This window comes from Aulonocara stuartgranti (assembly GCF_965226115.1).
Source record: "Aulonocara stuartgranti genome assembly, chromosome: 23".
Classification (NCBI taxonomy): Eukaryota; Metazoa; Chordata; class Actinopteri; order Cichliformes; family Cichlidae; genus Aulonocara; species Aulonocara stuartgranti.
Genome location: NC_138958.1, coordinates 25,738,636 through 25,762,643, shown reverse-complemented (window position 1 = coordinate 25,762,643; position 24,008 = coordinate 25,738,636). Strand labels below are relative to the sequence as shown.

The following is a 24,008-nucleotide window of genomic DNA, read 5'->3' as shown; positions in this document are numbered from 1 at the left end:
TCCAAGTTAAATTTAACAGAGTTCACAACTGCAGTCAAGAGAGAAAGAAGTCTTGTCTCTCCCAATCCAACCTCAGGCATGCCTATGTCTGCAGTGGGAAGCAGTAAATCCAAAGTTCTCAGTTGGAGTTTTCAGCTGTGACGACCTCCGTAAAGTCAGACTTTGTGATTCAAGATGGCAGCAGAGTGTTGTAAACCGTAGAACCTGTAATCTGAACCACCGTTTTTGAGTATTTGTGTTTTGCTAACTAAGCTGTATACAGACCAGACTGTGCACATGAACATTTTTGTAGATATAAGCCCCTCCCCCCAAAAAACAAATACTATATACTATAAAGGGTTCAGCGTAGTGTATCTTTCACGTATCTGGTTTCACTTACCCAAATGCTTGCAATCAGGATAAATGGTCACACAAAGCTAGTTATAAACTTGCTAAGTTAACGCAGCATTTATGCTGATTATTCACATGAAATACGCGGTGTTTCCAGCATCTGACCAATCTAAAAGGGGCGTTTTGCAGAGCATTTGACTTTTATTCCACAGAAAATTATACCTATGAGCATCACCTACTTTAGGAGTGCTTTTATTAACATAATATTTTTTTGAGACATTATCAAATGGTTGCCAAATAAAAATTAATAAAGAACTTAAGACATGTACCCATAAAACTGTGCAAAATTATTTTCTGCCAACACAAAAAAGGAATAAAGTTGCATTTAAGAATTATATTTATTACTGATCCCCATCAGAGAAACACAAAGACACTGAAAAACTGTTCTCCCTGCAGAGGTTCAATAAATCTTTCGTTGGAAGTGAAAGACCTTAGGAGTACAGTAAACTCAGAGCCAACCTTAAAGATACCTGGATAAGATAAAGTTCCGTTTTTTAGTACAGGGCTCAGGTATTGCTGTTGATCATTGAGTGGCCCTACCTCGCTAGAGAGCAAAACAAAGCCTGTTTTTCTGGCGACTGCCAATGGAAACGTGGCTGTGTTGTCACTCTGAGCTCTGACATCCAAGTTCTGAGGGGAAAGTTTTATAATTTATACACACCTGGTCAGGTGTAGACAATCGGAAATTAAATCCAGGCTACACGTCAGTACTGCAGTGCAGAGAAGTGTGACACAAACAACTGATTGATCTCTGAAGTCAATATTTTTCAGAACGAACCTTCAGAACGAACCTTACAAATATCACTTACGTATGATTTTTAAACATTTTTTTTAATCACACAGTAATTTAGACTTCCTGTTGCTGCTATGACTGTGGCACACTGTGTGCTATGACTGTAATGGAGGAGGTCACTTTAAGAGGGATGGACTTGACCTCCTGACTATGACTGATGTAGATGATAAGGTGCTGACTCTATGAATCCACAATCTCAACAGGGTTGTCCGATAAGAACAGATGGCGTATCCACAAAATCCACTGCCACTCAGGTATCTGTTGTTCACTCATTTAATTAACAAGAATCCGAAGCACACATCCATAATGTGAGTGAGGGGATTTAACAGGCTGTAAAATGCTATATGCCGTGTGGTGAGTGATGGTGTGGTTTCTGGTGGAAAGAACATAAAAGTCTTCTATAATTATGTGAACAGAGTGTATTAAATGTGTAATACAACAATACAAACAATACTGGATAGTGGATCATTCAACCAAATAAGGCAGTATCAACAAATGATATCTTACTCAGCAGATGTGGCTCCGTTCGTGAGTTCTGCGAACTGGCTGGCCTTTTGTACAATGACCGTGACTTAATATTAGGTTATAGATGTTTTCTGCCACAAGCTTCAAACACCACAAAGTTTGGGGAAGATTGAACAATTTATGAGTTTAGCTGCTTCTTGTGCTGTGGCGAAACATCGAAATTCGCCAAGATGTTGCACGAAAATCCAAATGCTTTATAAATTAGCACTGCAAACATCTTTAGATTGAACTAACCAAGGGTGAAGCAGATTTGACTAATTGTCTTGGTGGAGTACACCACTGCATAAAACCTGGAAATGGCTAGCTGTGTCAAACATTTCATACTGATGTTAAAATGGCGGACTTCCTGTTGGGTTTAGGGTATGGCTCCAAGAAGCTTTTTTTTTTTTTTTTTTTGTACATCTTGGCATGTTACATGAAGCTGACAAACCTCATACACATAGGTGAAACCATAGACTGTAGAAAAGATGGATGTAGCTTCCAGGTCATAAAAATGAACCTAATGTCGATGTGTGTTCTTTTTAATGGCCAGCAGGGGGCGACTCCTCTGGTTTAATAGAAGTCTATGGAGAAACTGGTTCTCTATGAGCTCAGCAGATGGCTTTCTGGTGTGTTTATGGCCCCATCACTATTCTCAAGTCTCACTGAAAAAACAAAACATGTAGTTATTTTTGTAGATTTTGGTCACTATTAGAATGACCTCAGTGAGACTTAGTTTCTCTTTTAATGAAGTAGTTAATTAATGATTTCACTCTTCTTTTATTTGGTTTTTATTTATATCTCAGGTAATTTTATTTTACAGTTCCAATGTACAGCACTTTGTGTCAGCTGTGGTTGTTTTAAAATGCTTTATAAATAAAGGTGATGATGATGATGATGATGATGATGATGATGATGATGATGATGATGAATCAGAAAATAGGGCTTCCCAGGGTGTACTTGTGTACTAACAATTTGACAATTGCAAGGCAAACATAGCTGCTACATCTATTTTTATTCCATAACTTACTTCATAACACACATATTGCCTACAACAAAGGTGTTATCTTTAAAGGATGTGTTTAAAATATTCATATTGTCAGAATATGATAAAGTAAAGCAGCAAGTTCTCACCTTAGAGAATCTGTAACAAGCACATGTTTGCCAGTTTTGTTTGGGGGAAAAACGAAGTGGTTATTCAAGCAACATAATAGTTGCCTAACTAATTGCTGCAGCTAAAAACAATCAGCTCAAGCTGGCTGCTAGATAATTTTCAGCACTTAATGAACACTTTAAGTCTAAAATATTAAACAAACATTAATCAAGAAGGCACCTAGTCTGTAGCTGCACTCGTTACTGGAGGCAGTGGGTGAGCGTTGAAGGCCTTTAATGTGTTTCTATTTTAGGCTCGTGTAGCTGTGTAAGAAGCTGCAGAAGCTGGAGACACCCAGCTGTCCTCCCCACACATCAAGCTGAAACTCTGGATAATTCTGCCTTTTCATGTATCAAACTTTAACCATTTATTGCAGCAGTGGAGATGAAAGGCTTCGCACCAAGAACTGCAATCAAGTATTTGTGATAACTGGCGATGAGTCTTTCACATCTCTGAATTTTGGGACATTCTTCTTTGTAGAATTGCTTTAACCTCCTAAGAACTCTTTCACGGCATGCATTTTTCATTTCTCTTTGCTATTTGGGCTGATTGGGACCTGATGAATGTAAAAACAAAGAATTACATGATTTTCTTTTAAACCTGATTTCTGTTTCTGAGAAAAATGAGATCCAGTGGCAGCATAATATCCTCGTAAGTGGATATCAGGCTCTTGTAGAAAGCAGAATTCATGGTTCCATCAGTTACAGCAAGTCATCCTAAAGCAGCAAAGCAGCCCCAGGCCGTCACACTGCCACCACCATGGTGTGATGTTCTTTTTATGAAGTACTGTGTTTTTTCTATGTGAGATGTAACTCAAACCTTCCATAAAGTTCCATTTTTGTCTCATCAGGCCACAGAATATTTCCCCAAAAGTCTTTGGGATCATCAAGAATTTTTTTGTTGTGTTGCTTTTTGAAAGCTTTTAACGTGATTCACCTTGTCAGTCCCTCAGCTGGCAGTTTGTTCATGATTTACCAATGGGGCAAGTACTTTTTTTACTCAACCCTCCATTGTTGGTGGTTGACATCTGATTGTCCCCCTGACGGTCAGTCTTCACTAGAGTTTAAAAACATGAAACTTTCCACCTCTTGGTTTAAGAATTGTAGAAGCCACTTGAGAAATGAAACATCTTCCAGTCACTTTTCTTTTTCAAGCTCTTAAGACTATCTGGATGACTGAGAATTTACATAGCCATTAATCCCAGGAGGAAGTTGGAAAAGTTGCCCATGCTTTTTATATCTAGTCATCTGCTCACAGAAATATCAAAAGGTTTAGTTACTGAAGTCATTGCATTGGTTTGTGGTTAGCTTGGGAGTTGATTTAAGACCTTGAAGGGTTTGGTACCTTAGTACCTCTGTGACATGCTGTCTGCGGCCTGTGTCTACCAACAATTTTTCATTTGCTGCAATATTATTAGTGTTTAAAAATAAAAACAGTAGCCTTTCAGTAGTCTACTTCCTGGTCCCAGTAATCATGTTACCTCATTTCTAGCTGCTTTATCAATTTCAGGTTACTGGTCTGTTGTTGGGTTCTATTATTATCATATTGAATTTCTGTTTATTTTATGGATTTAACCTTAGCTGTTGTCTTCTTTTTATGTTTTGTCTTTGCCATTAAAGAAAAATTAAATCTACCATATCAATCAAGTTTTGCTTGCTCGTTTTAAAGGTAGCATTAGCCCCTCAGACAGACCTGCTTTCTTTCACGAGAAGCCATTTGGAAATTGCTCTCAGCATTGGTACAGAGATAAATCCACCAGAGGAGAGCAAAATGAGCCTTTTCTGCACCCACAGGAGCAAAGAATGACCCAGAATGCATTGCAGGCTCCAAGTCAAGTTGGGTTTTAATGAGTGGAGCTCATCCTTCATCATCATACCTGACTGAAAAGCTCAGTTCACCTTCACTTACAATTGGCTCGTGAAACCTTTAGGGTCCTTTAAAAGCCATTCTGGGCAGTGAAGGTTTTTTCTAACTGAAGCAGGTTAACAGAAAGTAAAAGGCAGCATTTTGTGATGAAAATAACTCCTGATATGTTTTGAGTTTTCCAGACTTGAGTTATGAAACAGTGTGAGGATGCGAGCCACTCAGAGCAGCTGCCTGATAAAAACCCTGCAGACCTCGAGCCGGCTCTTTGTGTATTCACTGTGTGTCAGGCCGCCGTCTTATCGGTGCAGTCAGGCGGCACGACTCGAGCTCTGCAGCCCGCCAGGGGAATGAAAATGCCACAACACGTCACTACAGATTCACTAGTGGGTCAACGTCTCCGGCATGGTGCTGCTCACGTCCTCCTGGCCCCCACCCTCCCCTCCTGTCTGTCTGATGTAGCTGAGTTTGTTCTTGTCTGGAGCATCGAGTCACAAGCAGCGATGCAGGTCCTGGAAGAAAACCTAAACTGATAAACACAAGGACATTAAGAAAACATTGGTACTTTGAAAGAACAAAAATGCTTTAGAAGTGGCAGCACAAGCAGTGAAAGAAGCATTATGTGCATAGTGATACACAGTCGAGTTTGATCAAAGAAGCAACATCACCAGGATCAAACAATGACCTTTTCTTAGTTGCACCCCTTTGTCCTACACTGACATGTTTTCTCCCTTCCCTAAAATGTAAATTCACTCTGTGTGTAGTTCACCTCGGGTCAGGACGACTAAAGGAGAAGACCAGAACAAGTCAATCTCTCGAGGTTTCTGTAGGTGCGCTTTTGGAAGAACTTTTAACTGCCGTCTACAGCTGCCTTTGTCTGTGGTTGATCTGAGTGATATCTCTATGCGTGTCTTTTCTTTATCAGGTTCAGAACTTCATTCAAAGTCAAGTCAGTGCTTGTTGTTGGTGTGTTTTGGACCTCAGGGCCACCATACTACAAATCTGTATTAAGAGAAAAAAAATCTACAAGTGCTCAAGTACTTCCTGCTGTTTTTCTGCAATTATTTGCAGCACAGCTTAGATATGAGTAATTTAAATCTCGTCATCTCTCTGTGAGCGTGAGACTTTATAGAGACATCTATGTGCCTACTAGTTGAGGAGATGCAAGTTAAGCATCTTTTGTGCAGACCTGGAAAACAGTCCCTACAGGAAAGGGTTATTATTCGTTATAGGATGCACTTTAATCCTACAGTTTTATCTTTAAAAAACAAAACAAAAAACTAGGAAAATTTACACATTTTGACTCTCTTCATAGTAACTTCAGGGTTTTAGGCCATGTTCATCTCTTTAAGGTCCACTGTAGTCTTAGTTTGGTGTTGTTTGGAGGTCATTGGGTTCTCTTCACAAACAGGTTCATCATGTTGAGCTCTCCTGTTCTATTTGCTGCTTTTTGTACCTGCTCGAGGAGCAGACGTCCAAGGAGCTGTGGGAATTGTGGTGTTTGTGTCAGAGCTTCCTGTGCAGTGTTTCAGGGTCCAACAGAGATGATAAGCGCACCAAGTCAAACTAATTAGTGTACAGACTCAAACAGAGAGCTGAGACCTGCGGGGTGCTGAGAGCCAGATGTTTGTTCAGAAGGCTGCGGCTTGTTGTTGGAGCTGACAGGTGCGGCTGGGCAGTCTGAGTAAAGGCTACAGCTCGTTCCTGCTCCTTTGAGCTTAAAACAAGCAACTCTCAACTGGGAATTAATTCAACTGAACATTTAAAAAAAAAAAGAAAGTACTATTTGTTTTTACTGCCTTATTGTTTAAGGTTAAAGACAAGAAATATGTAGAGAAAAGCCCCCTGCTTGCACTCAAACCTGAGATTCGTGCCCAAGTCAGTCAGCTGTAATCTAAATCATAATCAAGCAAAACTAGCAAAGAGCAACATGAAACCTCTGTCTTGTTGCTGTTAATGTGAATATTTTTTGTAATAATTATTTTTGACTGTTGGGTAAACCAAGCAAAGCACATTTACACTGATGTTTATGTGGATTAAAGGCAAAGGTAAAACAGTCATCCTTCAACTCGACTTTCATTTTTACAAAGTGGGATGTCATAGGGAGTGATAGTCCAGCTGGTTTTGAACTTGAACTGTGTTTTCATTTGGCACAACAATTCTTCATTGGATGTTTCAGAAGGTTAAAGCAGGAGTCCACGTTGACTCTCTTCTGCTCAGGAACGATTTCAAGCTGTGCAACCCAGAGCGTCCTCACTTGACGCTTTGCCTTTGGACTCCTCAACTGATTAAACTGCTAATTTGTAGCCGGAGTACCAGCTCTGATCACCAGCGAATATCCTCCACATGGCATTCGGGTAACTTTGAAAAAGGATGTTTGCGCTCTGTAAGTTTGAAGTCCACAGAAAGCACAGTGCATGTGGAAGCTAGATGAGGATGAAGAAGATGATCTTGATAGTCCTAACATTCACAAAGAATTAAAAAAAAACTTCCCACTGGGTTGGATGACATCTGGAGGAGGAGTCTTTCATTAATCAAACAATTATTTAATTAAAATTAATTTGTAAAAATTAACTTGATTTAACTTTAATTGTTCAGAATATGGAATAATAATAATTCACTGCTGCCCTTCAGTCTAGGTGATTGTTTAAACCCATTCGAATAACAAATAATTAATGCAACATAGTCCTCTAGTTTTTGTAAGGCAGTTAAGGTTTCCAGTATGGTAGTGCCTTGATCCTATGTAGAGGACAGATACCCATAATCCTTTACTCTGTGTAGCCAAAGTCAAACACAATCATCAATCCTACATATGTGAGACTCCAAGCCGATGTCGACCTTGTTATCGATGACCGAAACAGCATTTTCAAATCTGTCTCGTCCCTCCAGTCAGGATTGTTCAGCTGCTGGAACGCGCTCCATCATCTAAACAACCTTGGCTCTTAGAGATCAATACTTGTGACGAACTGACTGTGTTTCAGTATCGGTCCATCAGGTTTCCGAAATTATGCAAGCTTGTTAATGGCGCTCTAGTTCTCCTTACAGCATCAGCAGGTTGGGAAAACACAGCTTTAACTGGAAAAATGAACAACACAGTTCTGATTCATCCCACTATGTGAAGCAGTGGAGCTGGAATAATTGCGTTGATCATAGCTGATGGCCACGGTCCATCTCATTTCAAACCCTGCAAAACGCAATCAACCCTCCTATTGATCTGTGCCACGATCCCAGTGTTATTGAAGCTCGGGTGAGCAAAGAAGAGCATGGACTATTTCTGCACGTGAACAAGAACGTGGCTGTTGCTAAATAGCAAGTACGCCAAGTTCTTATTTGAGATGTTTACTCAGGAGACTTCCACATATGGGAGGAGGCAGCGCGGCCATTCTTCAACTGGAACAGCAGCGTGTCTTTTCCCCTTAATTTCACAGAGATTAATATTTAGGATGAAGTTCTATATACTACAGAAAGTTATTCTATGTCTAATTAAAGTTGTTGGAGACACTGACTCGAGTAAGTAAGTAAGTAAAACTTTATTTATATAGCACCTTTCAAGATAAAAATCACAAAGTGCTTCACAGAAGCTAAAACCTAAAAATAAAAATCAACTAAAAGCAAGTTTAAAAAGATGAGTTTTTAGCTGTTTTTTAAAAGCGACCACTGAGTCCACAGATCTCAGGCTCAAAGGGAGAGAGTTCCACAATCTGGGGGCCACAGTTCCAAAAGCTTTGTCGCCTTTTGTTTTCAGCCTCGTGTGCTGGACAGCAAGCAAGCCCTGGTCACATGACCTCAGGGACCTGCTGGGAATGTATGGATGCAAAAGTTAACTTATATATGTTGGTGCTTGTCCATGCAGAGCCCTGAAAGTCAAGGTCAAAACCTTAAACTGGATTCTGAATTTAACGGGGAGCCAGTGCAGCTGAATCAGCAGGGGTGTGACATGGGAAAACTTGGAGGACTTGGTCAGAAGCTTTGCAGCGGCGTTCTGAACAACTTGCAGACGATCCAAAGAGGCTTTACATAAACAAGTAAACAAAGAATTACAGTAGTCCAGACGAGATGAAACAAATGCATGAATGACAATTTCTAATTCGGAGCGCGATACAATGGGACTCAGCTTAGCAATGTTTCTCAAATGATAAAAACAGGAGTGAACCAAAGATTTTACGTGGGCATCCAAAGTCAGAGCTACAATCATTGTACATACAAAGCGATTATCAGAACAGTGTTGGATCCTTGTTGGTAATTTATGGTTTTCATAGTAGATTAGTTGATTTTCCTAAGGTTTAAAGAATCTTTGCATAACCTTGACATGTCATGACAAATGCTATGCTTATGCTATATTGTGAATGTGCGCGTGTGTGTGTGTCAGGATTGATCCTAAACACACAACTATCCTTCCAAGAAATGTCCTGTTGACTGTAGTTTTACCCTGAAGGTTAATTCACAGTTTGATCAAGCAGGCTTCATGAGATGAAACTGTCTTTTTTTCTGGGTAATCTGAAGTTAAATTTTTTGTCTAATGTGGAGAATTGCTTGATACCCAGCGTAACAGCTAGCTGGCTAACAGCTAGCTTATCTGCAATGCCACTTTCTGGCCAACAGATGGCACTCTTACAAATGTCAAATTTGATTTCACTGTAATTATATCAGACGAGTGTTTGTGTCCAGTCACAGCCGTCAGTGACAGCTTAACGCTCACACCAGATGTGAGGAGTAATACGTGAGCATTTCGTTTACGTAGGATAATAAACTTTTTTTATTTGAATATTTTTTATTTTTTGCTTATTTTTAAAGGAAATGTCCATGTGATTACCGTGATCATTTATAGTATTTTTCTTTATTGTTTTACATGAGGTATTGATTAAACTGAATACCAACATTTTAATTATAAGTATATGAACATACAGGACATATTTAAGAACCGAATAAATATTATCATAAATATTTTCTAAGATAACAGCAAAGTTTCCGTCCAGCTAAATCAAATTGAAATGAGAAACTTTTAATTGACCAAAGGTTATCTCAAAGTTGTGTTCATGCAGCCAACAACTTAAAATTTAATAATGACAACTCGAGTTGAAGAACAGCTCCCTCACAGGTTTACTTTCCACTCATGGAACATACAGCCATGTTCACAACTACTGTCAGCCTTCCTCTATTGTAAGTTTTGTGTTATACTTCACAGATTTGTTGACGTTACACCCTCATAACAAAAGTTATTTGTTCCAGCGCTTTTTCTTCTTTCTCTGTTGATCTGCTAATACTAGTATCCCCAGTGTGGCTGTGCCTCTATGTTTAGTTTCTCCTCCTTGGGAACAGATCAGTGGTGTTTCTGGTCGTCTCCCTCAGTGCACTGTTGGATGCGAAACAGTGAGGCAACTGGATCAGCTGGGGAGGGGGGTGTTCAGACATGCTGTGCAGCAGGATTAGGACAGTGTGAAAAAGAGAGGAAGCCTTTGTTGTGGGAGGGTGGCACTTGCATAAGAAAGATAACGGGGGTATTTCTTCAACACGTGCTGCTGTAGATCTGAGAGTACCTGAGAGGCGTCTTAATCCCAAATGTCTTTAGGTTTTATGCTGCCAGTTTCTCCAGTAATTTGAGTTTTTCGATGTAAAACTGAACTTGCTTTAGATTATTTTACAGGATTAAATTAGTGACAGGCTTTAGTTCAGTGTAAATCGCTTTAAAAGTTTAAAGATGTTAAAAACAAGTTTTTCATATTCCTCACCTCACTTGAACTTGTTATTTCTCATCAACTGCAGCTGAAAACAATTTTCAGACTAATTGATCACTCACCGTGGGACCAGTCTAACAACTGACATTAATCTGGTGTTTGACAAGATTTTTAATCTTTAATTTGAAAAAAAAAAAAAAGAGGTTTAGTCATCTTGAGATAAACATATACACATTTTTTTGCAGCCGCCTGTGTGTGTACGGCAACAGAGAACAGTGTTGAAAACAATATGCTGAAAAGCCTGTACATGTTGTTAGGTCTGCCGTGGTTCTTTTACACTGGGATTTTCCATCCATGGGGTTTATAGAGACTGGTCCAAAAAATTAGAATATATCCAGTGAGCAGCAGTGCGCTGGGAGAAAACATCTTGTTAATGTTAATGGAGAATGACCGGACTGTTTTGACCTGCTAGGAAGGAACTGCTAATGCAAATAAACACTTGTTACAATGAGGTATGCAGACAAGCATCACTGAAGGCGCAACATGTTGAACCTGAATTAAAGATGGTAATTTGGACCATTCTTAATCCTTCTCATTATTATTATTATTATTATTATTGTTTTTTTTTTTCCATTTTATTTATGAACAACATCTATTTGTCTGTCTATCTATGACTAAAATGACTCTCAGCAGTGTGTTAGGAAAAAACTCCTCCTTCTTTACTGATCCCTTATCAGCAGATTCTCCCCATTTTGCCCAATCAGAGGAAATGACAGGAGCGACACGTGCTTTTTATAAGTGGATCAGCCCATTCAGTCTCAGCCTTATGTAACCCGCTCAGTGTGTGTCTGAGGAGGTGTGAGAACGCCTCGGCCTCTTGGCGCCGTCGGTCGTGCCTCATCCTCGCAGAGTCGTGCCGGTGTTTGTGGGCGAGAGCCGATGTGCAATCTGAAAATAATATTCATCTGACCGAGTCACGTAATGTTGTCATGTGGAATGTGAGTCACCTCCACCAGTGAAGTTTAAGTGAGCTTTATGTCCTGTCTCAGTATCATTCAGAGCACAGCAGACATTAGATGGACATTTTTGAATTTTGATTTTAACCTGCTGAGATAACGATACAATGCCACTTTAAAGGTGGCACTCTGGATGTAAAAACAGTTCAAAGTGAAGATCAGAAGGAAAATGCCAATTTGTATCTAGTAGTTCAAAGTATATTTAGTTGTCTAAAACCTTGATTATCAAGTAGTTTTTTGTTTTGTTTTTTAAATCTATCCATTCTCCTCTGCTTATTCTTTTCAGGGGGGCTGGAGCCTATCCTAGCTACCATACCAGGTTGCCAGTCTGTCGTAGGGCTAACACATAGAAACAACAACCGTTCACACTCAGATTCACACCTATGGGCAATTCAGAATGACCCATTAACCTAACACCATTACCTGCATGTCTTTAAGTCTGAGAGAGTAATAGCTTTCTTCTTCCCTTTTTCCTCCTTTTTTTACCAAAAGACAATTTTTTGTTTTTGTATTTCACAACCTGATCTCAAACACTTGATCTATTCATTTTCTTTCAAAGGTCTTTTTATTAGACAAAGGTTCTAATACAATGTATACAATAACACAAAATGCTTCAGAATATTCCAAAATTTCAATCTTGTTCCCACCCTAAACCTTAAAACAACAAATAATTGGCAGCCTGATGCCCAACTAAACCAAAAAACAAACCAAAAAACAAACAGAAATAAACAAAAAACAAAAGCAAAAAACAACAAACAGACTCATAAAAGAAAAGAAAAAAACAAGAGGGGGGGGGGGTTCCATGGACTACTCAGAAACAGTAGTTTTGGGCCTTTCAAAGAAGTCCAGAAAGGGGGTCCACAGTTTATAAAATGTATTTTTAGACCCACGAACTGTATATCTAATTTTTTCTAAATCCATACAAGACATTATATCTTTTAGCCATTGTGTGTGTGAGGGAGGAGGGGGGGGAAGAGAGTCTTTCCACTTCAGCAGTATAGCTCGCCTGGCCAGCAGTAATGAAAAGTTTAATGTTCGCAGGACTTCAGACATGGTATGGTAAAGAGATTTCCAAAAGGTGTACAGAGAAGGGCAGGACCAGTACATATGAAACAATGTACCAGGAGCACCCCCACACCTTATACAGGCTGGGTCCACCCCTGGGTATATGTATACTATTATATATGCATATACTATTATATATTGTACATATATTTATTAGTTTCAGATGTAGCCATTCTTGTATTTTGCTTGTTTACATTATTGTATTTTGCACAACTCTGTTGCTTGTGAAGCTCGCACACAAGAATTTCACTCACATGTGCTGTACCAATGTACCTGCACATGTGATGTGACAATAAAAGTGATTTGATTTGATTTGTGTGCCAGTCTATCCCTGGACCAATGCCCCCGATGAACTATCTTAAATTGGATAAGTGTATGTCGAGCACACATTGATATATTGTGAACCTGACACTTGATCTATTCAACTGGGTTAAAGTGACTTTATGACAACGGGTGAAACAAAAATTAAAAGTGGTGGTAATCGGCTCTAATGTTAGCTTGCTAGGCTAACTAGCGCATTCATTCTTGGTGTAAGCTATCTAACATATCTTTTTAAAAAAAGATGTTTATCCTAGCTTGCTAGCTTCTATTCTCTCATTGAAATGCTGGCATGAATGCTGGCTCAAGTAAAAGCTTAAAGAGGTTGAGTAACTGGTAAATTAGCTTATGGTGAACTATTATCATGGTGAAATTAATCTAGGCCTGTCTTCTTTAGGTTTGATCTTTTGGAGTAGAAGATGGAGTTAGACTACATCCTGAGAACATTTCAATCTTAAATTGAATGCTCAAAAAGTAAGATTGGTTCCCATGAGCAGTATTTACAGTTATGAGAGTTACAGTAAAATGTTGTTATAAGTCCTGTCCATGTTGTCTATTTTGGGATAGCCCAGATTAAAACTTAATTTAGATTTTTCTCGTTTTTTTTTTTTTTTTAATTTTTAGTATTCCAGCTTTTTTCTCAGGAATGACTGGCATCCCTTGGAAAGTAGAGTTTTGCCACCCTGCTGCTCTTGGCACTGTTTGGTCCTAATAATCTGACCTGCCTGTCACCCATGTGTATGTCTGTGATCCCCATGATTCTGCTGCCACTGGCCACATCCTCCTCTGCGCACGGTCACATTTCCACAGCAAACCCCAGCCGGTATTGATTAACATGTGCAGAGGGATGGCAGCTGCAGTGCTAGGTTATCAGTGGGACGATTGACAGTGGCGCCCTCTCTTTTCCGTCTCTTCTGTCTCTCCCGGAAGCTGACATGTAAACCGGTGACACACTCGGTCCTCCGCTGTGAGCGGCGGGAAGCTGGCAGCTCGTTCTGAGCTCATCATGAACAGGCCTGTTCTTGGCAGCTCACCCATCAGCCTGTTACCTTGGATGGCTGATGAATAACACCGAGAGACAGAGAGAGGTCTGTCTGCTTCATAGGCTCATTTTCTCAATAAACCACCGGCATTCAGACGAAGAGGGAAGAGAAGTTTTCTAGAGAGCGTGAGATGGGACAATTTTCCTCAGGTCAGTGATGTTGTTAAACTTGGGATGTATTGAATATGAACAGTGCTTTAATTTCTGTTGTCATGTGATGATGTGCTTATTACAAAAGGCTGAGAGTGTAAAATGTTGGGTGTTTTGGTCCACCACTGAGTAACTAACTAAACTAAATAAATTGAAAACTAAATAAAAAGGAAAATTAATACAGGAGAAATATAAATAGAAAATACTAGAAACAGATTCATGCCTATAATATATACATTTTTAATATCAGTTTTGGTGTATTTCATGATATATAAAATTTCTATGGAGTCCTTTATTTCTTTATGTCTGAGTTTATCTGTTTTGGTCTTCCATATTTTAAATATTAAAAAACTAACAAAATTTATGAATGAATATATAAATAGACTAAAAAAGAAACAGGAAACAGGGTAAGCAATATGAAGGAGAAAAGACACACACACACACACACACACACATGTACATACATATATATATGTATGTACGTGTGTGTGTGTGTGTGTGTGTGTGTGTGTGTGTGTTTTCTTGTTTTGAATCATAGGAATGGTTACCAATGCAAAGAGATCTTAAAACGAGTTGGAGTGCAGTGAGTAATACATTATGAAGCTCTTATGTAACACAGCATGGTGGGAAGGCAACGGCTGTGTTTTTTTTTCTTCCCCCCCTTTTATACTCTTTCTCCTTTCTTTTTGTTTTCACTCTCCCATTTTAGTGTTTTCCTTTCAGACCTTAAACAAATCACCACATCCAAGACCTTTAAAATCTCTTATCCAAGTCAATTGTTGATTAATAACTAGAGGTGATAAATCTTTTCAAGTCTGAAATGTGACAAAAACAATCACATTTTGATGTTGCATTCATAATAAATTGCTACCATAAAAATCCATGTTTTTCAAACAATATTTATAGTTTTCTATACTTTTTGTAATTTCCCTCTATAAATTTAAATGTTCACCTCCAGGTTCAGTGTTTTCTTTATTATTATTATTATCATTATTATTATTATTATTATTATTATTTGTAGTGCCCGGGTTAATATGGGTTAGAAAAACTTTACTGCACCATCTTGTGGTAGCAATTGATACTGCATGAAGGTACAGCTTATATCTAGTTCAACATGAGTTGATATCTCACCCACACAACACATGGACGTCTTTAAAGTAATTTCTTCAACTTCTGTAAACTATTTTGTGGACTTTTAGAGGGTTTTAAACTGTCTTTAAACATTATATTTTATTAGTTATTCAGTGTTATGCAATTCCACTTGTTCAGTCTGTTTCTGCACATGGTTCCTCACTCTTCTCGGAGCCCTCTTCACCAACAAACACAAACACCCACTGAAACAAAAAGTTGAGGACATGACTTCACTTGATATTATAAATATTTTCAGAGTTGAAGGCATTGAGGTAGAGAGTGGTGGGTCGAAAATCTTGGGTCCCAACTGTTGAATAGAACATGTGAAATACCAATGTTGTTTCTCCATTTTTACAGCCGTAAGCTACATTCTGACTGTAATAGACAATTGTTTTTTGATCCAGAAGGAACCATGGGTTGATGAGGATCCTGGTGTTAAAATGTAGGTAAAAATGAGACATTTCATAAGCTATAACTTATTTTGAGCAGATACTGACCGCACATGGTGATATGACACTTCAAAATTTACCTTTTTGAAGGTTTCTTCACTGAATAATCTGGAAATGGATCAAACATCCAGAGCATTAACACCTGTGTCCATCCCTTTACGTCACAGCTGGCACACTTTTATTGAAACTATGATGTCGATGGTTAATGGTGGCTATAGAAACCATCTTTTCTCTTTAACATTAACATCTTTTCTCTTTAACATTAACATCTTTTGTCTTGGACATTAGTGTGTTCACTTCCTGCTAACAGGAAGTTGGATCGTGGTATTTTAAGCCCAGCCGGTGCAGCAGATCTATGAACAGTTGTTGTGATATTTCTCACCATTGCTGAAGCTTTGGCGTCAGTCACGACCGTGACACAGGCGGTCACGTTGTGTGTTGTCATTTTTGTGTTGGTGGAAGCTGTTGGGTGACACAGCAACAACTCAGATTTTTTATTTTGTCATTTTTCGCAGTTTGTGTGTAAAGTTCCTCAAGTGCGAAAATTGCTGTCGCACTTTAACGCAGCCGTATGTTCACAGTGGAAAGTCTTCGTGCTGTAAGCGACATCTCACTAGAGTTATCCCAGAGAATCAATGATTTTTAGCTTCTTTAGCTTGTCTGGAGCCACATTAGAGCACCTGAGTGTGAATTACAATGAAAATTTTCAAGTCCAGTAGGTACAGTAGTCTCATGGGTACATAACACTGCTGTTATTCAAAATCTTCCAAGATATTCTCTGTAAATATTTCCCTTTATTGTGACCCTAATCACCAAAATATTCCAATTTTCTCTCCCTCATATCCAGATATTTAAGGTTAAAATATTTAAAAGAATAAAGGATCTCATGTCATCATGAACCCGTGGAGTTAAAGATCAATCTGAGTAGTGGAGGAAAATTGGAAAATCTTAAATGTGAAGGAAAACATGACAAAAAAGTTCCTTTTCTTTGATTTTTACTGTGTCATAAAGCGGTAAGAAAGCATTCAATTTGTATGTAGTGGAGTCATTTAAGGTTTGCATGTCGAGGCCATTTTCTTCTGCTGATGCCACTTTGCACCAAATTAGTGGAAAATTTGTAACATTCATTTGAAACTTTCTATTTCTAGACATAAGTTTGAGAAACAAATCACAGAAGCTAGATGTTTGACCTCGGCTGTTTGAGCTTGTAGACATTTACACCCTCTAAACGTCCTCTCCTACTAAAGCACGTTGTTAAAAACACATGAAATCTTTGTTTTAGACGTTTTAGTCTTGTTGCACAGACCACTTTGAGCTGCTTTTAGTTGTAATTTCCAACTGAAATGAAACCAGGGAAGTGAGATTAGTCTTTACAACTTCACACAGGAAAAATACTTGTGGACAAAGCTGACTTCCAAAACATCCCCATCTGGATTCTCCAAGATTTCAAGGACTTATTTAGTCCCTAGAAGAACTTGAATACTCTGCATTTTTCTCCCACGGCGAGCCAGAACACTCTCGGATATCGAGTGAAAATCTCTTTAAGAAACTTTAAAGTTGAAAATATCAGACCCTCTCCCCCTGGGCACTAAACTGTCTGCTCTGAAAAGCCCTGACTCTGATCACGAGGGAAGCAACGATAAGCTCAGTTCAATCTCATGTTCTCCAGCTGCTAATTATGGATCATAGTCAAACCATATTAGTAAATGGATTAAAAAAACAAAACAAAACATAGTTTGAGCCACATGCTGACCTCTAGCAGCAAATCACGGGAAGTGCATAGAGGGTGATGATGAAAACATGATGTTAACTTAGTGTTTATACACCAATCTGCGGTTAATCATTAGCTATTAATCATCTCTGACTGCCTTCCACAGCGTGTCTTTTCCTCCTGTCTCTCTGCCCTCCAACCAGTCGTAGCAGATGACCTCCCTACCCTGAGCCTGGTTGTACAGGAGGTTTCTTCCTTTTTAAACTGAGTTTTTCTTTCCCACTCTTGCCAAGTGCTTGCCCCATAAGAGGGTTGTCTTATAGTTTCGGTTTTCTCTGTATTATTGAGGCGACTGTTGCTATGATTTGGTGCTATTTAAGTAGAACTTAACTGAATTGAACTGAATTAATGTGACACTATAGAATCAGGCGAGGTCATGGTGATGAAGTGATGGTTACAGACCAGACTCTAGGGCCTTGATGGCAGTTGTAGGGCGACTCCATTGGTTGCTAGCATAATTTTGTAGCTGTAGTTTGACTAGAAGTGGTGGACTTAACTGTAAATACTGCCCAGCTACTTTCTGAGCTGTAGTGAAACTGTGAAAAACAAACTGGAAATTGAGACGGTTCACCTTCAGAATAAAAGTTGCGCCTTTTGAAACTCGCAGTGCGGGGGCACAACTTTTATTTTGGAGGTGAACCATCTCCATTTTCAGTTTTCATTGCACTATAATGAGTTTTGCCACCACTTGGCTAGTAGTTAGTGAGTATTTGCAGACAAACATGAAAACTACAGGCAACCAAAATAATTTGTTAGCATGACGTCACGTGTGAAGCCTCAGTAAAAAATAAAACATCTAATTTTTAATGATAACATTAATATATTAAACTTTAGGCCCTTAAGTCTTTCTAGTCTGGATCAAGTGATGAAGTGAGTTTCTGTTTAAAATAAACAAATAAATACTTAGTTCATCCAGCTGAAAACCGCAGCTAATAATGTGAGATTTAAAAGAAAAAGCCTCATTATCAGGACTTATCTGTATCTCACTGTCACTGAAAGCATAGTGATCTCTCACTCCAGCAGTCCAGCTCTTTAAAACACTGGATTAATGCAGTAAGGCCACTATAGCTGCACGCTGTAAACATATGGCTAAGCAGGCACTGCTGAGGTCATCTGGGTTTCTGGTTTCTTATTGGGTGAAGCCCAGCCTTCTGACAGGCTTGGAGACCTCGCCCGAGGGGATTAACAAAGCCGAGTGTGTCAATGAGTGCAAACAAACACACGTACGTGAACGCGCTGCTGACATCCAGGTATGAACCAGTAACAATGAAGCGGGCACAGATAGTCAGAGGTGGGAAAACAACAGAAGTATTTTTAAATCAGCACAACATGAGCAGATTTTATGAGTCAGAGTTATGAAACCTACACAACCCTCTGTGTACTGAGGTAGTGAGAGAAAACCGACAGGAAAATGAGGCGAGGAAGACAGAAAATCACATAAAATCAATGTCAAGTGTGTTAGATTCTTTGAAATCCTTCAATGTCAGACAAAGTACTGGATGTTTTTTTCCCCCCACTTACAACCAAATGGTTCTAATGAATCAATCGGCTAAAAGCTAAAAAGCTTTATTTCTTCTTAAGGTTCATCCCTGCAGACTTTTCTGTCTCAGAGTTCATTAAGATGCATGAGTACAGCATGAATCCCGTCTCCTCCTCTTTAATCTTCTGACAACAGACTCCCTTTAAAAATAAAAGAAAAGAAAAATCTGTAAACAGCTGAACTTAGGTCAGTGAATCCAGGTTAGGCTAGTTTAACTTTAGTCAGTGTCACAACAGCGTGCAGCCTGCTAACTGGATCTGAGGTTGAGGTTTTGGCGTCATAAATAACATCTCCTGCTTAAATGTTCCAATCAAGAGCATTTTTATTTCCATCTGCAGACGTTTATATTTGTGAAGGCTCTGTCGCAGGACATCCCCTCACAGAACAGAGCAGGCATCAATAACAACAGGTCCGACCAGGCGCGCGACGTTTCTCCCGTTGGTGCGGTAGCATCTAATCTCGGCGTGCCGCTTTTACTGTCTGTGGGTCTTGTTATGTTTGAAGTTTTCTGAATTTTACTTTGAGTTTCCTTGTTACTCTTTAAGATCCTCAGCTGGTGATCTTGTTACGTGGTATTCTGGATGGTAAATTGGTTATTAATATTTGATTCTTTGGTTTGGCCTAGCCTCCCTGGTGTCTTCTCGTATCTTGCGGTTATGTCGAGGCCTCTGTGTTAGGAGTCTCTCTGTCTTATTTTTTTGAGTCCTTGCTTTGAGCTTTACTTCCTGTGTCTTTGATTTCTTCAGCTGTGTCTGGTTCCCCAGGTGTTTCCACTTCCCCCTGATTGCCTTGCGTGTCTCGCTGTATATGCATTTCCTCGGTCTCTTGTTGCTCCTTGTTACATCATAGCCATTTTTCCTGTGCTGCCTGGATTTTGTTTCTTGATATATTGGACTCTGTTTTTCCTCTGATTTGTATTCATGTGTGAACTTTTAGTGGTTGCTTTTGAACTCTGCCTTTGCGTCCTGCATTTAGGATCCTCACCAGCCCCCCCCCCCCCCCCCTTTTTTTTAAACTGAAAAAGAAGGTGAAATTATAATGTGAGAAAAATATATAAAAATGTTGAACATGCTATATAGACTGAAAGCAACACTGCCCTGTGTGTGAGAGGAAAAGGACTGTAGAGTAATGCATTATTAAAAGTGTGAGCTTTTTCAGTAGGACTGAAAGAGTTGCTATGTTAATAAAGTTTACCCGATTTGTAGTCAGGAAAGAAATCCGGAATAATTGCCATCTGCGTGAGTTGACAGACGATCAATATCACAGTTCCATCATTAAGACTAGAGAGAGTCTGATGGTCTATAATTCAGTATGTAATTAAATTAATGTTTAAAAGACAGTTTTAGTTTTGATTCTTTATTCTCAGCTGCAATGTCCTTCAAACATAGGCTGACATAGAGCCACCTGATGCTTGCTGTAGCTGCATGTAATGAGATCTCTCAATGCGCATTGGTAATAAAGCTTTGACTCTTCTTCTCCAGCTGGGATATTAAAGGATTGGTGAGGTCAAGGAAGTTACCTAAACAGGCAATAGATAATCTTGATAACTGCAACATATAAAGAGGATGCCACACCTGAGTTTGAAGTTGCTAACCTTCATTCTAAACAAACTTAAACAAAATAGACAAAGCACCAGAAATGTGAAAGAGACTAGGCTAGCAGCTCAATTGGCTACAGTACACAGAACGTCCCTTCTTAAGTTAATAGCATGAAGGAAATTAAGCTAGCAGTTAGAAAGATGAGCAAAGGAGTAGCAGCAGGGAAAAAGGATGGTGCAACAGAGAGACCAGGAAAGACGAAAACTTTAAACCCTCCTAGTATCCAAACACAGGAGTCTGAGGGACCTTTCAGGAATGGTGCCATTATTTTCCAGAGAGCTGATTGGTCAGTAGGTGGTGATTTTATACCTGCTGATCTCTAATCTCAAGCATGATCTGCTCAGGAGCAGGTTAGATTACCATGGCTTTGTACAGCAGTGAGAAGTGATGCACCTTTGTAGTACAGAAAGCCCAGAGTTAACCTTGTACTTACCTGGATAAGCCAAAGTCCTGCTTTGTAGTACAGGCCTATTTTCTACAGCAAACAGTTTGGAGGCGCGTTACCAACAAACAACCAGTTTTTGCGTTTCAGTCTCAGTACCAAGTGCTGGGAAGAAACTTGTAGTTATTAATATAATTCTCTCAAACAAAGCTCAGATATTTGCAGATCATGGCTACCTTTTAGTTATTTTCATTTAAGGAGCTCTCAGTGCAGTGAAACTGTCCCAGCAATCGTTCTTGATCGTCTGGTTTAAAATCCTCTGTGGTGGTGATCAGAAGTAAAACTATAAACACGTGTCATCGTCCAAATACTTGAGACCTGACTGTATGCGCACCCAGAAGCATTCATCCTCCACCAAGACCAAAACGATGTCTCGCGCTTTATAGAATTTCACCTGATGGCTTTTGCATAAGCCTGCTGTGAAACGGTCAGTGTGCCGTGTCTAAAACACTGAAAAACATCAGTTTGGTCACATTATTCTTGCAGGAAAAGCGGCAGGTAATGACCCAGAATCTTTTTTTTTCTTTCTTTTAAATGTAGAAAGAAAAGAAGCTGAGCTGTAGCATAAGTGCTTGCAGCAAGCATTTCTCAGCCAGGCTGTTTATTAATAGCCATGGTTTCTTTATTCATGAGGAGGCTTCGAGTTCAGACTGATGATGTCAGCGTAGGGAACGAATCGAGCCTCTAACTCACTGATTAACAAACAGCTTTGTTATTTTTTTTGTTTGGTTGTTTTTTTAAAAAAAAAAAAACCCAGCTTGTTTAAAGCAGGGATTGATTTCTCTGTTTGGGGACTTTTACGTGTTTCTTTTTGTCCTCCTAACACGGCTAATGGATCGACCCGCTCGCTGCGCAACAAAAGGTTACAGAAGTTTTTCATTAAATGCAGACGAGTAGGGCCTGAGCAGGCCATATGTTCAGTGTGAATTCACTGAACAGTGAACAGTGAATTCACATCAGGCTTCAGAGAGCGAGAGAATAACATCAGCCCTACTTGAGCCGCATTTAAAAAACAATGGAGAAGCACGGGGACCGGTGCAGTGTGGAGGGTGTTATATAATTATTTTTACTTATGTTTAAAAAACAAAACAAAAAAAAAACATGCACACTCACATCACATACCCAGAAAAATCTAGGTTTGAAAACATCACGAACTATGAGACTGTAGGCATCACCTATGCGCATATTTAGTGCAGCAGATAACTGAAACAGTCTTTCTAAAAGTGGATACGAGCGCCAACGTTTGCACATTTGTTACTCCCAGTAACTGTTAGATCTCTCTAAATTTCACAATTTTAATTTTTTTTTAATCTTAAGAAACGGCAGTTTTCTTTCAGGTTTTGATTTTGACTACATGTAAGTCACATTTATTATCTAAAAATATGTTTGTTATGCCGGGTAACTCATGCAACTAACCAAAACTACACGATGAAGTTTAAGGTTAGTCTGCTGTTCCTACCCTCTCCTACTTTAGGCCAAGGTAAATACATTGGAGTTTATAAAGCACTTCACTCTTCACCTAGCACCAGTGTTAGATGTGACGTGTTCCAGAGTAACATATTAGTGTAATCACATTACATTTTTTGGTAACACGGTAATGTAATGTCCTACTGAGATGGCTCACCTTTACTTTCATTGCATGAAAGGAAAGGAGCACGAGGGCAACCTGCATCCAAGACAGAAACAACAGCGTTGAACTCTCCCATGGAGGACACTTTTGCCCAGTCTCCTTCTTACTGTTGATAAATTATTATTATTATTATTATTTTACATTATTATTTTTGGCACCCGAATCATGAACTCTGACTTTAACTGAGGCAACTGAGGCTGTGTTGTCCACCAAGGGCCCAAGTAAACTAATATCTGAAGATTGGCGAGATGCATCCATTTTTAATCCTACAATTTCACCTGTCTGTGTATTTTTCACAGACAAAACACAAAAAAATCCATTTGGGTTCACTGAGGCTGCTCATCCTGGAGTATTGTATTTATAATTATTTATAATTCAGAGGATGTTACACTGATGCACACTTATATCCCGAATACTCAGATTATACTCAGATCTCATTAAGAGAGCTATTAATTATTTACATTATGAGCACAGAAGTCCAATCCTCATAGTAGTTGCATGAATGGATTTATATCCTCACAACAAGGAGACACACACACACACTAATGTGTAGCAACACATTCGGGGGAATAGACTAGGCCATTGATTGGCTCTCTTGCTGTTGCTATGGCAGTTTAAGCTGCTCTTCTATTGGTCAGGCTTCGGACCAGGACCCGTGTCGGCTGTCTGTCAGCATCCCACCGTTGTCATAGCGACACACAGGAAGCAGGGTGGGAGGAGGAGAACGGTGTGGTTGTTGTTGTTTTTGTTGAATCCCGCAAAAGCAGAAGAATTCCTCTGTCTGTGGTCTGTTGTGCCTTTTGTTTCTTCCATTTCCTAGAGGAGGATCACATTTAATGATGCACATTAAAAAAAAAAAAAAGAAACATTTTCTTTATCTGTTTCCACACACACACACACACACACACACACACACACACACACACACACACACACAGCACAGGCTGCAAGGTCACTGGGCAATGACCCCCTAATCCTCTGCCAAAAGATTATTATTAATATGACATGCTTGGATGAATAGGGGATAAAATAAAATCATAGGGAGTGTGTGTGCGTGAATGAGTGCCTGAAATCCTTTTTTTCCCCCCTTTTTTTGTGGGACTGTACTGCACATTTATTCATCATCTTCTTCCTTGCAACTGCTTCATTACGGTTCTATTAAAATGCAAATGCCCATCTGGAATCCCCCCCAAAAAAACAAAAATAAAACAGCATTCGCTTTTAGCAAGGCTGAACTTGTTTATTTAGCCATCTATCATTCATTAACCTGAAAACATACTGTCATTATTATGCCTGCTATAAAATTAAGGGTTTAATGCTGTCATGAGGCAGTGCTACTCAGTTTGCTGGCCTTAGACTGTGCTTTGAAAATTGATACGATATTTTCATATTAGTGAGTAATGAGAGAGAAAAGACGGTCAGCCTGGGGGGCAGATATGGCCTCCTCTCCCACATGAAGAGCTCTGAGAGTTTATGAG

General features: G+C 39.3%; 1 protein-coding gene across 3 annotated transcripts in view; it reads left to right on the top strand.

The window, feature by feature from the left end:
* tmem198ab (transmembrane protein 198ab) overlaps positions 1–24,008 on the top strand; it is a 40,725-nt gene that overhangs the window by 1,661 nt on the left and 15,056 nt on the right. Inside the window, exon 1 of one of the 3 annotated variants that reach the window (XM_082525437.1) lies at positions 1,291–1,437. The exons of 1 other annotated variant lie outside the window; for it this stretch is intronic. The gene's annotated coding sequence lies outside the window, so the exon portion shown is untranslated. Of the gene's footprint in view, positions 1–1,290; positions 1,438–13,717; positions 13,970–24,008 lie in introns of those variants that run through there. One more of the 3 variants, XM_082525439.1, reaches the window with a different exon arrangement.